Raw genomic sequence first — 18,545 nt, forward strand, 5'->3', positions numbered from 1 at the left:
AACTTAGTTGAACCCCTACAAAACTTGCATCGATCTTTTATTTAATTATTTATTAAAAAACAAAATCTCTCGTCAAATTTTGATTCACATGCAAGCAAATAGGATGGCCTCCTTCAAAAAATAAAATAAAAACAGGAAGGCCTCCTTCCTCTCAAAAAAGGGTCGCTAGGACATACTAGATGCACATGCAGTCGTACGATCATTGTTGTCTATCTTGATCTTCTCTGTTGCCATAGACGCAAGCGCACACGTAAGCCAGAGGCTTGATGCAAACCTAAGCAACAGACGTACTTGATGTTAGATCATGCACACGCAAAGACACAAATCATATGCTATCACTGTGGTAGTACCATAAACCTAAAAAGCGGGATAACTATTGCCACTAGCTAAATGCCTGTGCGTTGCTACAGGCTTTTTAAAATTTACATACAAATGCATTATTTTGAAAGAACTATAATGATGTTGGTATCCATAGAGCTAAAACAAATAAATACATCATTCTAGATCTCTCCAATACTTTTTTTTGCGGGGATAGGAAAACCGAATCTTAGCAGCACAAATATAATACATGCTTCCCTGTTAGAGGTATAAATATGTATAATTCTTAATTGACATGTTTTTAAATCTTCTAGCTCATAACACCATAATTCCAGTGATTGTGCCACATACTTTTTGGAATTTATTCACCCTACAATATTATTTTAGGGGGTGAATTTATTCACCCTACAATATTTTGTAGGGGGTCAAACTGAAAAGTGAAGCATGCCTCTTATGAAAGAAATTGTAAAGTGAATGAGAGTAATGATCAACCTTTTCAAGAAGTCCTCAACTGATCTACACCTTCAAAAGTTATGATTTCATCAACATAAAAATATATGATATACTTGTAGATACCATGAATTTTGCTTGATATGATATAGCAAGAAACATGGAAGTGCAGTGGTTTGATGCTCAGACTCATCTACACCCAGTCAAGAAACAAATCATAACAAATTCAAAAAGATCCCATTTTTTGCATGGTAGATACTTTACTGCGTGAGGTCCGCTCCAACTTCTAGATAATTTAGACATCTAGTAGCTCTCAGTAAAAAAGATAAAATAGGGCCAGAACCGTAAACTTTTTTACAGACCCAAATTTGTTTTTTTTTGCCGAGATCTACTCAAATGTCCAAATAATCTGAAAATTGGAGTGGACCTCACGCACCTAACTATCTACCATGCAATAAGTCATTTTTTTTCAAGTATTTGTTTTGTTTTTTCTCTTCAACACGGGTGCAGATGAGCCTAGGCTCATCTACAGGTATTCAAAAACATGGGACACATTTTTTTGCCTTGACATGGGTCAAATACTGACAATCCAAAACTATAGCTCAAGAAAGTAAACACTCTGTGCATAGAGAAGAAAAGAAAGCATCAACTCCAAATAATTTTTGTCACCAAAATGGTTATGGTCATCCTCTCATTGGTCACTCTCCTTATGTGTCTTGTTCCCCATGGTTGGGCTTTCTCGAACAACTTGACCTTCTTCCTCCAATCCAACACTGGTGCACGTAGGCACGCTACAGGCTGACTAAACCTATATGCAACTCGTGCCAGACATACATGGGACCCTAAAGGGCACACAAGTATGAAGAAGACGAGGTTGGGCTTGGCGTAGTGATCATTGGGGTTGAATCGGTCAATGTGCTCGAACTGCTGCTGTGATGAAACATACGTAGTAGACGCGATCGCCATCACAGTCAGGCATGTAGCACATCCCTTCCAGGAATGTCACCTAGTTGTGCACCCAGTGGCTGGCAGAATCTAAACCATGCGAGCAATAGCACACTACCATTCGTTGCCTCCAACATTGCCGCTACAAGGCTGAAGCATAGTGCCGCCATCGATAGCACCAGTAGGAGTGCACCCAGCCGACTCACCTCCTTCCTCCCCCACACGCAGTACTCACCACCGTGATGCTCTCAATTACAAACAACAATGATGCCATCATCATCCCTGTCGTCTCGTCCTCCTCAAATTCCGCCAACGCCTTCGGTTCTTCCGGCCTCGTCCACATGAACGATGACGCGGAGTAAATTTACGAAGAGGCAGTTGGTGTCCTCCCCACTAGCTCTTCGCCTTCACTCTGCATAGCATCATGGGGGGTGATGGAGGTCGGCACCCATGAGCTCATGTTTCTTTAAGGCTTCGTGAGCACGTCCCCATCCTCCCCTCCGATCTCCACACCTGCCTCATCCGCATAAATGTTTCTATGCTTAACCGAAGCGGGAATAGTTGTGTAATAGCATCCTCTCCTCTCAGACTGTACAAACCCTTTCTTTGCAAATTTGTCTTCTCTAAGTTGTTCTATCAATCATCTCTCCATATCTGTTTGGGGAGCTCTATCCAACCATGATGTCTCCAATGCAATTGTAATTTCTCCACTAGTTGGCTCTGTACAAATCAAACACACATAACCAGTAGTTCATTAGTTGGTTCTATAAAAAATGTTTTAAATACAGGCTTCTCTGTAACTATTAAGGGTACGAGAAAAATGAAGAATGCATCAAACTTACCAAGGCGTTCAATGAAACTTTGTGACAAGTAGCTTGAAAGTTGTTCCCAGTCTCCAAAAGAATCCAAATTGTAGTGTCCAAGCTGATCATCGAACTCGAAACGTTTTACTGCTTTAGAGTATGTGTTTTCCTACCATAAAACAAACTTCAGTAACTATTAAAGGAAATGTGAATCTTGATACATAAATACACATGAGCACTGTGACTTATCTGATTCAGGCTCGGATATACATGTAATTGTAGTTTATGAAGTTATAGCATCAGTTCTGGAGAAAACTCTCAAACTATAGTACACAATAAAAGGGGACATATAAACCACAGTACTTCAAAGCTAAGCATCGAACTCGAAACGTTTTACTGCTTTAGAGTATGTGTTTTCCTACCATAAAACAAACTTTAGTAACTATTAAAGGAAATGTGAATCTTGATACATAAATACACATGAGCACTGTTACTTATCTGATTCAGACTCGGATATACATGTAACTGTAGTTTATGAAGTTATAGCATCAGTTCTGCAGAAAACTCTCAAACTATAGTACACAATAAAAGGGGACATATAATCCGGGGTCTGATCCACTAACTAATCCTACTCCATCCAGCCTAACTAACACATATAGCAAGGCAGGTCATCCAATGTTAATTGTGCCAAGAACTTAATTATTATTTTTCAAATCAGAACTTGATTTTTCTTAGATGAAATTGTCTCCGGTGTGTATGAAGCATGAATAAATCAAGTTAAAAAAATGCAACAACTACACAATCAAGGATTCTAGTCAAAAATATTCCACATAAGCTAAACATCATTGCATCCGCAACTAATCAGAAGTAGTTGTAAAAGTGCAGCAACTACACAAACATCTCAGTTCACAAACTGTAACCCTATTCACTAACTGTAACCCTATTCACTGCTAGTCAAAAAGAATGCTTCACTGCAGTGACATGGCATCACATGTAATATTGTTTAAGTTACCATATTCTTCCTCTACAAAATAAATTATGTGCACGGGGAGCAGCTGAGCAGCGGGGAGCAGCTGCAAAGGCGGCGGCGCCCAGGTCCATGCCAATTCTGAACCTGGTGGCGTGCAAGTAGAGCCGGGAAGCAGCGAGCACCTCCACAGTGCCTTCTGCCGACCACCAGTGCCCGCCCTCGGCACCCATGGCTCTGTTGTCTTTTCGCTGCAGCTGCACGAGTACGACACAGGAGCACCGTAAGCAGCAGCAACACGAGCACACAGGAGGCCGACCACGAACAACAGCAGTAGTACGGGCCGGCCAGAAGTAGCGGCAGCAGCATGCACCGGCAAGAAGCAACAGCAGGGGCATGACAGAGCGACCATTCTGACAGTCATAATTTTCCTAAGGAGTAACTATCAGAATCTAAGTCAATGGTCTTGGAAGAATATCCCAATCAAGTAGAGCTTGTTGGTTATACAACCACCTTATTGGCCTTCTTTCCAACTCATAAAAGTATTTTAGATTGATCATAGTACACATACACAAACTGTTGGACTGAATTAACGAACCAGCGTGAATCTAGGAAACATGAAGAGGACTATATGTCTATACCTGAGGTATGTTGTGATAGAAAACCTCATATTTATTAGAGCTCATGGCCATTTGCTCCATTTTAAGTTTCAGATCACCATCTGACTGCCAAATTGTAGATGTCAGGGCTGCATACAATTTGAATTCATCAACACTGTGCAACTTGAAAGACGACAGCTGAAAACATTAGTGGCGATGATTTTAACAATAAGGGAGAAAAGTGTATGATCAAATTGAGGTTGAAGATACCTATTTCGGAAGCACATGATGAAGCTGGAAAGAAAACAAATAGGTGTCAAACTAAATACCGAAGATGCATTTTTTTTTCATTTTTCTGACCAAAAGGTGAGATAACATGATAGAATTCTAATGAAGGAGCATCATTTTAGTAGCTCGAGGTGAAAGTACAGTTGTTTTCAGTCAATTGCATAATGAAGCCAACTATTTTCAATATCAATCTCCTTAAATCTACTTACGCTCAGTGCAGCAGGTCTCAATCCAAGATAATCGAATTCTGAAAGAATTTAGAATCCAAATTTGTGACAGATAATAATGATAATACAATCAATGGCATTTCTTGAACACATACGGTGATGCTCCTTGACATAAACATGGGCAGGAATAACTGTACACACATGTTGATGATTTAAGGAGTTAGTCAGAAGAGAAGAGGGAAGTAAACGAGGATATGTCAAATCTGCCTGGGAAGTAAAGTGCTATTACCTTTTTTCTCAGATCCCTTGCTTCATTCACATGATCATAAACTCTGTAATTGAACAGATTACAGAATAGGCTGCCATACAAGCATTACAACAAAGTTAGGGACATTTTTCTACATTTTAAGTACAAGATTTCCTACAGAAGATGTGTGATGAAGATTGAAACCCGTAAGAACAAAAGACAAGACAAGCAAATAAGGGTTGGAAACAAAAACTCTAAGAACCAGAATTCAAGATGTGATAATCCTATGAGTAAGAAACCTCAAATGTTGAGTTGCGCATCTTATCATGGCACATTGGAATCACTTGATGAACATAATTGAAAAACAAATTTTTAGTCTGCAAACAATCAGTTCAACACATGTGAGAATTTGCAGACAATCAGTCTGCAAACAATCAGTTCAATGGAACAATGGCATCTGAGAATTTGCAAAAAGAAACACATGTGATATCTGCATGAGCCAAAACATGCATGAGCCTTGCAGTACGGATCAGTTCAACATCTTTAGGTGCCCTTTTGTGTAGAAAATCTCAAACATCCCCCAGCAAGATAAGCTTCAAACCTGTAAAATAAATTTGTCCTCTGTTGATAAGAAGCCATTGCATGACAGAGATATGGTCTGAAACAAATCCCTTGACTTTGAAACACAGATAAAGAGACTGCTATTCCCCACGTGGCAGACGGAGGAGCATGATATGGTGCCATAAGTAAGAGCGGGGCAGTGAGCACAGACCTGGACGAAGACGCTCTTCGCGCCGTAGACGGACTACCCGACGACCATGTTCTTGGTGCAGAGCGGGTCCTCCTTGGCCTTGGTGATGAAGACGCCGTCGTGCTTGTGCGGCACCACGACCACCTTTCTCCCGCCCTTCATGTCGGGCCCTCCCCTTCCCCCGCCGCCACGACCACGGCCCCTGGGCGTCCTGCCTCCCGGGTTTCTTTCCTCTCTCTCTCCCAAGGCGACTTGGGAAAGCCTTCCTCCCCTCGATCTCGTCCGACGAGACCGCATATTCGCCTCCCCTCCACCCATCGCTCCGGCGGCCGGTGGCGGGGAGGAGAATCCTGGTGTCTCGACTCCTGCTAGTAGATAGGTAGGGTTTTAGTCCTCGCATGGGCAGTGTTGGGATGGATGACGACGCTCCTTCTTCGAGTCAGTCTTCCGGGCTCTGATCCTCCTCAAGTTCATCCGTTTGGATGGATTAGATGGAGCTCCGGCGTAGATTCCTGCCAACTCCTTGGGGCGGCGAGGTTAGGGTTTCTCGTCGTGCGTACGCAACGACAATATTTTGTGTCAAGTTCTTCAGATCGATTCAAGGATTCAAAGGCGATGACTGCGGCTCCAGGGGCGCTCGTACTTAGGGGCTCGTGCACAAAGACTTCCCAGCTGTCATCGCCAAGGTCATGTCGACTCCGGAGCGGCGACATCGGTGCGTCGGCGACTCGTTCGGGCGGTGGCAATGGTCGTTCGGTGGTCCATGGACCACGATGTAACTTTTATTATGTTTGAGGTGCTTTGTACTTCTGATGAATCTTATAATAGATTTGATCCTTAAAAAAAGACACCTATCAATAGTTATTATTTTTTTTTGCAAATTAGCAGTTATTGTTTCTCGCTTATGAAAGGCCCCAAGAACAATTCACTGATTTGATTTTGGTCTCACCATAAGGTGCCGAGAGGCCAACCCCACCTTGGTAAGCACAATGCGATATTAATTTGGGCCAAGTTCATGCATATCTTGGCAAAAGGTCTAGGAAAACAACATTGTTGGTAGTTGTCTTCGTTAATTGACTGACAAACATCCATGGTAAGGTCTTCCATAGCTTTGCGAGACTTTTGGTCATTAGAGCTATTATCTGACGTGCGGATATCTATGGAAGATGGTGCATCCCCTCTCTTCGGCCTGTTGTACATATTTTCACGCACTACACATGAAGATAAATATCATGAGACCTCACAAAAAGATCAACGGTCGGACATGTTGGCGCAGGGGTTCGGTGGTAGTGGGTGTGGTTGAGGGTAGACGGGGTCGACAACAACGTTGGTCAAGGAGGAGGTCTTGAGAGGAGGCTTTGATTTAGGGCAGAACAAGTTGGGGCCGTGAATATAATTATTTTGGTCCGAATTATGTTGGTCCCTCGCGTCCTCTTTCATGCCAGCGCGTTTGGACCCAAGTATTTCAGTCTGACGCCATACACGGCAGGGGCGGAGCCAGGATTTGAACATGAGGGGGGCGAAACACTATTTGACTTAAAAGATGTTATATCACTGTATGTTAGGTCTCAATGATAGCGTCCACGATAAAGCATAAAATTATGGTTTTTAACTACAAAAGAAATGGCAATTCTCAACAAACTGTTGGAACTTGAAGTTGATGCAATTGGTTTGAAAAAGTATTTACCAATCAGTTGTTGTCTTCCTTTTTTTTGTGGGGGACTAAGTTGTCTTTCACTTAATCTTTAACTAATATAAAAAGATACATAATTACTAAAATAATTTACTATTTTATATGTACAACTGTTAATTAGGTTAAGTACATTAAGGTCGTAATTTATAAAAAATACTATTACTATCGTTCCAAAATAATTGGAGTTTAGGTTTATCCTAAGTCAAACTTCTCCAAATTTGTAGAAAAATATACCAATATCTGAAAAACCAAATTAGTTTTATTAGAATCTTTAAAAAATAATCATGCTGTGTATATTTATTTTGTAGATATCATATTTTTTATAAATTTAATCAACTTACTCAACAAATGTAAAACTATAATTATTTTGGAACGGTGGGATGTAGTTAGTATACCTGCATCTGTTCTGCTTACCGCATCTACCGGTATTTGATCCGCCAGCGTCTAGATCCGCCTGCGTCTAGCCCTCCCTGCGCGTCGAGAGCAGACTGTAGATCAATGGACGGTGTTGTTGTAGTGGCGAGTAGCGATCAGCGGCAATGGCGAACACACTAGCCCCAGAACACGCTGATGGCAAGTGGCGGCGACGGCGGCCAACACCCTAGCAGATGTGCAGCACACACACACACGTACATCGGCACATATCAATCGGTGGATCTGATGGATTAGACACTGGCCCGTGGCAAAATAACAGCCAGCCACAACCACCGTACATGGGTTATTGGGTTATATGGGCTTCTCTACTTCAGTAATGTTTCAGTTAGTTATTAACATATGGGCTGGGCTAATTATGCAATTAGTTGCGGCCATTAGGCATATACAGTACCCATAATAACCTATACGAAATCGTTGAGGGGGGCGAGCGATTGGCAGGGGTCTGACCCCTGCTCGCCCCTCCCTGTCTCCGCCCCTCATACACGGTCGTATCAAGCAGTGGGCCATGCTTGTGCTTTGCCTGCGGATATAATGACAACACATTTTGTTGGTAGCGCATATGTACTCATTTGTCAATTATGGCTGGCAATTCTCCGCCCTTAAGTATTTAGGGCGGCAGTAACAAGATATCTGATAGATGGTTTGCCTTTATTCAGGTATTTCTCTCTACAGTTAACCCCCAATCAGCAGTTATGGTGTAGCAAGTTGTGTTGTGTTAGTAAATGTAACGTGGGCAAAGTTCAAAAGCAAAATTGTAACGTGGGCAACTTGGTAACATATTTGTGTGATGTTACTAATTATAGCATGAATAACTGGGTAACTATGCAATTTCCATGTAGGTAACGATGACATTTGCAACTTTGTAACTACAAAATAAACATGTTGGTAACAATAGCATATACGATTGGGTAACTAAATAAGTGTCTTGTTCGTGACTGTAGCATATGCACCTGGCACACATAATTGTCATGTTGATAGTTGTAGCATATGAACATAAGAATGCCAGTAACAATATGCGCTAACTAATTACCATCGTGGCTTGGTAGACCATGACCCTTGGATCTGACGAGAAACACTGACATCAACCTCATTCCTAGGGCGATGAACAAATTGTCCTACGGCAAGTCTCTTCATCTACGATTTCACTACTTATTTTTAATTGGGCCAATGATCTTGGTTGTGTTGCATACATACAAATAAGCTATCGGTTACAAAACTTACAAAAGAAAGGTTGTTGGTCTAGTTGGCTATCTCCATCTCCATCTCCACTACTATTAAACAATCAAACAAAAACTTTTTTACATGCACCCCGTTAAGTGTACACCGGTTAATTAGCACCGTTCGATTATCTAAATCAATGAAATCTAACAGATCTCCACTACTATTAAACAATCAAACAAGAACTTTTTTACGTGCACCCCGTTAAGTGTACACCGGTTAATTAGCACCGTTCGATTATCTAAATCAATGAAATCTAACATATTGGATTATCTCCATCTCCACTACTATTAAACAATCAAATAAGAACTTTTTTACGTGCACCCCGTTAAGTGTACACCGGTTAATTAGCACCGTTCGATTATCTAAATCAATGAAATCTAACAGATTGGATTATCTCCATCTCCACTACTATTAAACAATCAAATAAGAACTTTTTTACGTGCACCCCGTTAAGTGTACACCGGTTAATTAGCACCGTTCGATTATCTAAATCAATGAAATCTAACAGATTGGATTAATCTAATGAGTTATCAGGGTACAGTTAGCAATTATAATAGGCTGACCACCACTCCACCGGCAGAGGAAAACTTCCCCTTCATAAGTTTCTCTCCCAACCAGAACTCTCTCTCCCAAGTTCAAAAAAAAGAACTCTCTCTCCCAAATAGATAAAGAAATCAACAATCAATCCCTAATTAATAGCGATGTCATTATAGCTAATGCTTGCAACCAGGCGTATGTGATCCATGCAAACCGGCTATTCCCGCATCAATTCCTCACCCAATCAACGCCTCCATAGTCTGCATGTGTTTGTTGTTACGGAGGATGAAAGACGCCTCGCGCAGGGCCTGTGGTCTGGTGAGGGGCGGCACCCTTGCCGGCGGCGGGGACGGCTGCTGCCACGCGGCGAGGTGGAGCGGGGTCAACGCGGCGGCTCAAGCGGTTTGGGACAGCGCGGCTGCTCGATGCAGAACGCCGGGGGCGGCAGCAGCTGGAGCTTGCGAGCGGGAGACGAGAGGCTCACCGGAGGACGTGCCACCGCTAGCGTGTGAGGCGGTGCTCGGGCAGTGACGCCGCGATGGTCGTCCGGCGAGGCAGCGAGCAACATGACAGGAGCGGACGGCACGCTGCCCGGACGAGATGAGGAGCATGAGGGGAGACGCGGATGGAGCTGTTGTTGCCGGTGGCGGCGCCGGATGCGTCGGACGCGCGCGCTCGCCCGCGGTCATTGCAGACGCAGCAGCCGCCCATGGACGCTCGGGTCGATGCAGGAGGACGAGGAGGAGTTCGCAAGGGCCAACGGCGCTGGGAATGGATCGGATGCAGGTGGATCTGGCGATTTCATGAGGGCCGCGACTCTATGTAGAGGAAAAATAAAGAGAAACAAGAGGGAGAAAGAAGAGACAAATTCATGTATCCTCTCTTCTCCTTACTCTCTATAGTGCTGCTGCTCCTCTAATCTTGTTGCCCCTTGCTAATCCCAATCTCTTTCTGCTCTCCGCTCTCGCTCCTTCCCATCTACTCCTCTCTGAATCTCCCTTTGATGTGCTTCTCTGAAACCCAACCTGCTGCTGCTTCTTTTCTCCCTGCTACCCCGGCCCACTGCTGTTACTTCTCTGAACCTTCACAGCCGCTGCTCCTCTTCAGCACTTCAAGCAACAACAAGGACTGGATTCTCTCTCTCTCTAATTTTTTTGTAAACTTGAGAAATTTATGTTCAAAATTATGTAATATCCAGATTTGAGGGGTGCTTGCAGTCAGTGATTGGTTCAGTTTCGTATTTCTAAATATAATGACACATTTTGTGTGTTCAAAAAACAAAGAAGCAATGTATATGTTAAGAAAGAGAAATATGGGATTTATTAGCATGACAAGCTCTGCATCTATATGGGATCTATCAGCATGCCAGCGTGTAGGCGAGGAGCTGCCCCTTTTTGAATTTTGCATGACAAGTTCTGCCGCTATATGGGATTTCTTCATGACCATCAGCATGGATGTTTAGGTACGGATTTGTTCAGAACCATCAACACTCAGAACAATATGTATGCATGCAGAGAACAGTTATACAAAGATGTGTGTATCTATCATACAATTCTACCACTACATGCATGTATATGTTTATGGATCATTCATAGTTGGCAAGTTTTCATGGTCTCTAGGCAAACTTAATGTAATTTCACATGAGACAGTCATCATGTGCAAAGACCTAAAGAACAATTGTTTGGATGGTCATGAGACGATTGCACTGAATGGTTGACACTGTATCAATCGTGAGACAAGATTAGTTATCCAAAGAAACTTTATACCTGATCTCCTTGGAATATAGGAAGTATGTGTGCCTTCTGTCTTCTTATGAAGCTACGTTTGTGAACAAAATATGTTCACTGCATTTTCAGCTACCTATATGCTTAGGAAGACATAACTTACATAGTTTAGTTTTTTTGTTTTTCAATTCTGTTTAATAGATGCAGACCAACAAACAAGTTCGAATTATTTTACTATCATTTTTCTATTGAGAATTGTTTGCCATTAATCTTTCTCCCTGTTGATTTATTTTCCCCTTAGCATCTATCAACCATCATTGCCCGTGACCCGTCTTGCTTTCCCAAATGCACAAAAAAACAAAATGCCTTGCATGCACTGCATAATTTAGTTTCATTCAATGCCAGCACATGATCTTCTTTCAATTTTATTCGATGGGTTCATATGTGGCATTTGCTCACTTGATTTTCAATTAAATGATCTTCCTACATTATATGAACAACATACTGGAATTTTATTCCTTTGGTCCATACGTGGGATTTGCTCATTTGATATTCAATTAAATTTACGAGCGGGCTACTTTAGTTAGAATACATTAAAGAAATGAAGGATCGTTCTAAGAGGTTAGTGTGGAATGAAACTTCCTAAGGAATGTAGTGCAAAAGAATCTGTAGAATTTGTTTCTATAGGATTAATTCATTCATATAATAAGAGTGCCTAGAAAAAAACATATGGATTCAACCCTCTGAATTTTCAATGAAAATATTCTGGATCGAAGATACCCTAAGGTGGAGTAGAAAGACTACCATGGCCACAATTATTATCAGAAGTGGTTGGTGTTTGAACTATTTTGACTACAAATAATAGGAAATAGGCCAAACATTTACTAGACTCGGAGAGGATGCGGCGTGCAATGGTGTACGATTTCTTAAATGGCTCGGTAAAAAAACTCACTAAAAGAGAAATAAGATTCAAAATAGATATTTTATTGCAGATTATAATGCGTGTGTTGCACATGCATGCTTACTAGTTGGCTATAAGGACCAAACACTTGAGGTCAAGAATTCAATTCCACCCTCAAGCATTTAGCCAAGTCGTTCGGCTCTAAACCTAAAAATGAAACGTTTGCCAGCTAACTTTCGTCATTCTGAAAATGGACTATGCACCGAACGTTTTGTTGTCGCATTCTTAAAATGTTGCTGAGTGGTTTGCTTGGAACGTTTTATCTTCCCATTCTTAAATTGGGCATTTTTTTTTCGAAAAGGGGTTTTACCCCAGGCTCTGCATCAGATAGATGCATACGGCTCATATTATTAAAACGATAATTCAGCAACAAGTCTCCAAGTCTCGCAGCGTTAAAAAAACAAAAGGTCATAAGAGCTAAAACAAAAAGCCACAACCGGCTGGCAAATACAATAGGAGCACTACATGCCTATCCTATTACATGACCGCCATCCAAACCGGTTGAAAATATCTTGAGCTACCATCTCCCATCGGGTAGACGCAGTAACCAAACGCTTCCTGGCCTCCGTCGGAGTGAGTAGCGACCACATACGGATGAACGCCGTGGCCCTGAAGATAACCTGCAAAAAGTGAATGTTCGTTGATCTATTAAAAACTAAATCATTTCTGCAGTTCCAGACTGCCCAAAATAAAGCACAAACTCCAACACGAATGTGCCTCGCAGTATCGGAATCAATCCCATCAAGCCACATTCCAAATAACATGTTGATAGAGGTGGGCGGATTAATGTTAAACGCAATATGAATCGACCGCCACAGAATCTTAGCCAACGGACAATCAAGAAAGAGGTGTTTGATATTTTTGTTATGGTCACAAAAACTACATCTAGCAGAACCCACCCAGTTGCGTTTTGCCAGATTATCCTTAGTCAAAATGACTTGTTTATGCACAAACCACATAAACACTTTGATTCGTAAGGGTACCTTTACTTTCCAAACGTTCATCGAGGAAGGAATGACGCTAGAGTTAATGACATCCAGATACATGGATTTGGCCGAGAACACAACGTTCTTAGTAAGTTTCCAATACAGCTTATCTGGCTGCTGGGACAGCTGTACCTCCATCAAACGTCTTACAAGATGAAGCCTGGCCTCCCAACGATTTCCAACTAGCGTCCTCCGAAAACTAATATTGAGGGGAGTGGATTGTAAAACGGTTGCAACGTAGGCTTCTCTATGTTGAACAATGTTGTACAAAGTAGGATATTGAAGTGCAAGAGGGGTCTCCCCAAGCCACGTATCCTCCCAGAACCTCGTATTAGCTCCATTCCCGACAATGAATCTTGTCTTGTTGAAAAAGAGTTGTTTAACTCTCATCAAGCCTTTCCAAAAAGGTGAGTCAGAAGGCCTCACAGTCACCTGGGCCAGGGTTTTAGCATGAAGATACTTATTACGCAGAATCTGTGCCCAAGTAGCCTCCGTCTCAGACGAAAGTTTAAATAGCCACTTGCTAAGGAGACATATATTTTTGACTTCCAGATTTTCAATTCCTAGACCCCCTTGGTCCTTCGGCGTACAGATTATATCCCACTTAGCAAGCCTATACTTTCGTTTAAGCTCATCACCCTGCCAAAAGAATCGAGATCGGTAGAAGTCTAACCTTTTCCTAACACCCACCGGGACCTGGAAAAAGGATAGGAGAAACATAGGCATACTGGGAAGGACCGAATTAATCAAAATTAATCGTCCTCCGTATGACATGAGCTTCCCTTTCCAACAGCTCAGTTTCTTTTCAAAACGATCCTTGATGCATTTCCACTCTTTGTTAGTCAGCTTACGATGATGAATGGGTATACCTAAGTACGTGAACGGTAACGTGCCCAATTCACAACCAAACAATTGTTTATAAGCCTCCTGGTCATCCTTAGCTCTTCCAAAGCAAAACAATTCGCTCTTGTGGAAGTTAATTTTTAGCCCGGACAATTGTTCAAATAAGCATAACAGAAGCTTCATGTTTCTTGCTTTCGCCAAATCGTGCTCCATAAAGATGATAGTATCATCAGCATACTGAAGGATGGAAATACCTCCGTCAACTAGATGCGGAACAAGGCCACCTACCTGCCCCACATCCTTTGCCCGTCCTATTAAAATAGTTAGCATATCAACCACTATGTTGAATAGGATCGGTGACATAGGTTCTCCTTGCCTTAACCCTTTGTGTGTCTGGAAATAGTGACCTATGTCGTCATTCACTCTAATCCCTACACTCCCTTTTTGCGTAAAGGATTCAATCTGGTTTCTCCAGGCCGGATCAAATCCTTTCATACGCAAAGCTTGTTGAAGGAAAGGCCATTTAACTTTATCGTATGCTTTTTCAAAATCCACTTAAAAAACAACGCCATCTAGTTTTTTTGAGTGAATCTCATGGAGCGTTTCATGCAAGACAACAACCCCTTCAAGGATATTTTTATCAGGCATGAAAGCAGTCTGGGACGGATGAACTACAAAGTGCGCAATCTGCGTAAGTCTGTTCGTCCCGACTTGGTGAAGATTTTGAAACTAACATTAAGCAGACATATAGGTCTGAACTGCTCAATGCGAACTGCCTCTGTCTTCTTAGGAAGAAGAGTTATCGTTCCAAAATTCAGCTTAAACAAATGAAACTGTCCCTCAAAAAACTCATGAAATATCGGCATCAAGTCTCCCTTAATGAAATGCAATCACTTTTTATAAAACTCTGCCGGAAACCCATCCGGTCCTGGAGCCTTATTATTTTCCATTTGTGCAATGGCCTCAAACACCTCTTTCTCCGTAAAGGGAGCAGTCAAAATCTCATTCTCGTCAGTCTCAAGTTGAGGAACATCGTCAACCCTAGACTCATCTAAAGATACAAAATTCTCTTCTGGAGGTCCAAACAACTGCTTATAATAGTTGGTAATGTAGACTTTCAGATTTTCTTGACCAACTATCGTCCCTTCGTCTTGTTCTAATTGGAAAATTCTCTTTTTACGATGCTTCCCATTAGCAATCATATGAAAGAATTGAGTGTTATCCTCGCCTTGGACGATTTTGCGAACCTTAGCTCGCAACGCCCACTTCAATTCCTCCTCGCGGAGAAGCTTTTTCAGCCGCAATTCCGCCTCCATCTTAGATTCCAACTCACTGGTATCTAAGATAGAAGTTTCAGCTTTAACTTCAAGGTTCTGAATAAGTAGAAGAAGTCTTTCCTTCTCCGCCTTATAAATCCCATGCGTATGCTTAACCCATCCACGAAGGAACCTTCGGAGATGACGAATCTTGCATTGCCATCGCTCAATCGGCGACCTTCCTCCTTAGTCTTTAGCCCACTCCCGAGCTAACAACAACTCTAGGAACCCTTCTCTTTCAAACCATGCAAGTTCAAACGAGAAAATATTCTTGTTACCCACATGTGTTTGAAGACCCGAGTCGACTAGTAACGGTGTGTGATCTGAGACACCTCGTGTCAACGCCTACACAGTTACCAAGGGAAACTTCTGTTCCCATTCGACACTAGCTAAAACACGGTCAAGCTTCTCAAAAGTCGGTACCGGTAACGAGTTAGTCCAAGTGAATTTCCTACCCGAGAGCTCTATCTCTCTGAGATCCAAGCTTTCGATGATGGTATTGAACATAAATGACCATCTGCCGTCAAAATTCTCATTATTCTTTTCCTCTTTTCTTTGGATAATGTTGAAATCACCCCCCCACTAAGATAGGCAGCTGCTCGTTACCGCAAACACGGACCAGATCCGCCAAGAAATCTGGCTTGAGCTCTGGTTGCGCGGCTCCGTAAACCACCACCAAAGCCCAATCAAACCCATCTGCCTTAGTTCTAACCCAAAACTTTACTACAAACTCATCCAAAAATACACTCCGAACTTCCAAAGTTTCACACTTAACCCCAAGTAAAACCCCATCGGATCTTCCTGGAGGGGGGAGGCAATGCGAGTAAAAATCTACCCCCCGGATAAAGTGCTAAGAAATTGTGAAGTGAAGTTGCCTCTTCCAGTCTCCGACAGCGCAATAAAATCCAAATGATGTTCAAGAGAAGCATCCGCTAGAAACCTTCTTTTAGCCAAGTCTTTAAGACCTCTGCTATTCCAGAAAATGCCTCTCATATTTCATCATAAATTTTTTTAGCGGTACGGATCCTAGCGCTTCTACGCGCTGCCGAGACTGGATAAACCTTCCATTTCCAAGTCCGTTTAGGCTTAATGCGATCTTCAGAATGGTCACCACACTCAGGCTCTGCTGCAATCACCAAGGACTCATCTACATGAAGAGAGGTCTCATGATAGGCACCCCTCCTCCTCCTCCGACTTTGGTAATGCATGGTCAAGATCGGCACACAAACCATCAAGAACCCTAACCCCAAGCGCATCGATCTCCGAATCATTCATAGGTTTAACAGCAGCTATGTGACAAATCATATCTAACGTTCGTTCAGCTTCCAAATCAAGAATGTCATTAACTGACCTAGATATCTCCATATCATTATTACCAAGTGAGACTCCTATTTGATTTGCATTATGAACAATTTCATCATTGGTAAAATGCAAAATGGAATTCGACTTATTAACATACATACCAGTGGAGATCTCGACGTCATGCAACTTGGCTGCCCTCATAGTACACCTCAGCTGCATGTCATCAACGTCTGGCAGCACCTGCAGCCTCCCGCTGATCCGCCTCCCCTGAGAGACAGGGTCCGGGATACCACCAAAGGCGATGACCTCCTCGCACGAAGCTCTGCTAGGGGAAAGGCCTCTTGCCCGCCCCCAACAGCGGCGCCCGGGCCGATGCCACCGGTGCAGCAGCACAAGCCGACGACAACTCCCGCTGCCTGTCCACGGAAGTCCCGCCGGAAGCCGGGGCCGGCGAAACCAGCATACGACGCTCCGGGGAGTGAGGTGGTAAGACGGCCACGCCACCCGACCCGCCCTCCGAAGCAGGCACTACTACAAAAAACAGCTATAGCCAATATGGACAGTAATGACGCACTGTACATGTGGTGCGCCATTACTAAATACTAATGGCGCACCATGTGTTGGTGCGCCATTAGTGTGCAAATACTAATGGCGCACCACATTCACGATGCGCCATTAGTAAATTATTAATGGCGCACCGTGGGATGGTGCGGCGCACCACACCTACGATGCGCCATTAGTAATTATATATGTTTAAAAAATTCAAATTTTTTATTTTTTTTATTTTTTTAGACTTAATGGCGCACTGTGGAAGTGGTGCGCCATTACTAGTTGAACTAGTAATGGCTCACCATGCCACGGTGCGCCATTAGTAACTTGGCCACCACTTCCACCGAATGCACCCCCCCGGTGGACCGCCTTTTCAGTTTAAAAAAAATAAAAAAAATGATGGAAATGTCAAAAAAATAAAAGATAAGTTTCCCATGTGATATGTGGTCTAGTTGTTGTGAAAATTTACAAATATGAATTTCGACTTTATTTGCGAAATCTCTAAAGAATTTGTAAAATGGGCATAACTTTTGCGTACGAACTCGGATGAAAAAGTTTTTTGTATGAAAAATCATCTACTCGAAAAGTTACATCCGAATTTAATTGGGAAAACCTCGTTAAACATTTTCAAAATCCTCAAAAACCTAACAAAAAAAAGATACGGGGCTTTTAAGATCTGGAGAGGCAAAAAAATTCAAAAAAAATTCAAACTTACTAATGGCGCACCTGCCCATGGTGCGCCGTTACTATCTTCCCGCCTTCAAAATTCAAAATAAGTCAAAAAAAATAAAAAAAAAAGTTACTAATAGCGCACCTGCCCATGGTGCACTATTAGTATCTTCCCGCCTTCAAAATTCAAAATAAATAAAAAAATAAAAAAAAGTTAGTAATGGCACACCTGCCCGCGGTGCGCCATTACTATGTCGTATATTTGGCTGGGCGTGGTCCTCTTCTCTTTACCTCTTCATTCTTCTCCTCCACTCCATCTCCTCCTCTCCTCCACTCCATCTTCCCTTCTCTCCTCCATCATACTACCCTCCTCCTCTCCGGTGACCTCCTCCTCCTCTCCGGCGACCTCCTCCTCCCTCCTCCCCTCCCCTCCCCTCACGGTTTCTCCTCCCTCCTCTCCGGTGAGCTCCTCCTCCCTCCTCTCCGGTGAGCTCCTCCTCCCTCCTCTCCTCCCATCCCCTCATGGTTTCTCCTTCCTTCTCTCCGATGCTCTGGTGAACTCCTCTCCGGCGACCTCCTCCTCCTCTCCGGCGATGTAGGCGAGCGCCTCTCCGGTGACCTCCTCCGCCTCCTCTCCGGCGAACTCTTCTCCGGCAAAAGAACACGGCAAAAGAACGTACAAGATCCAAAAACAGGAACAAAATTTGAAATAATATCGTGCCAAAAAACGAGCAAAAAATGGGCAAAAAAATCACGATCCAGATCCAAATTCAA

The 18,545-nt window shown here is 42.8% G+C and overlaps 1 long non-coding RNA gene across 1 annotated transcript; it reads right to left on the bottom strand.

Annotated features, from left to right (window-relative positions):
- Positions 1-1,454: 1,454 nt before the first annotated feature.
- Positions 1,455-5,741, bottom strand: LOC119358630. Its single transcript, XR_005172264.1, has 4 exons — positions 5,557-5,741; positions 4,125-5,385; positions 2,556-3,740; positions 1,455-2,433 (listed from the first exon to the last, which is right to left on the bottom strand). It is a non-coding gene; the product is annotated as an uncharacterized LOC119358630 (long non-coding RNA).
- Between the last annotated feature and the right edge of the window lie 12,804 nt (positions 5,742-18,545).

Source organism: Triticum dicoccoides, chromosome 2A, assembly GCF_002162155.2.
Source record: "Triticum dicoccoides isolate Atlit2015 ecotype Zavitan chromosome 2A, WEW_v2.0, whole genome shotgun sequence".
NCBI classification, from domain to species: domain Eukaryota; kingdom Viridiplantae; phylum Streptophyta; class Magnoliopsida; order Poales; family Poaceae; genus Triticum; species Triticum dicoccoides.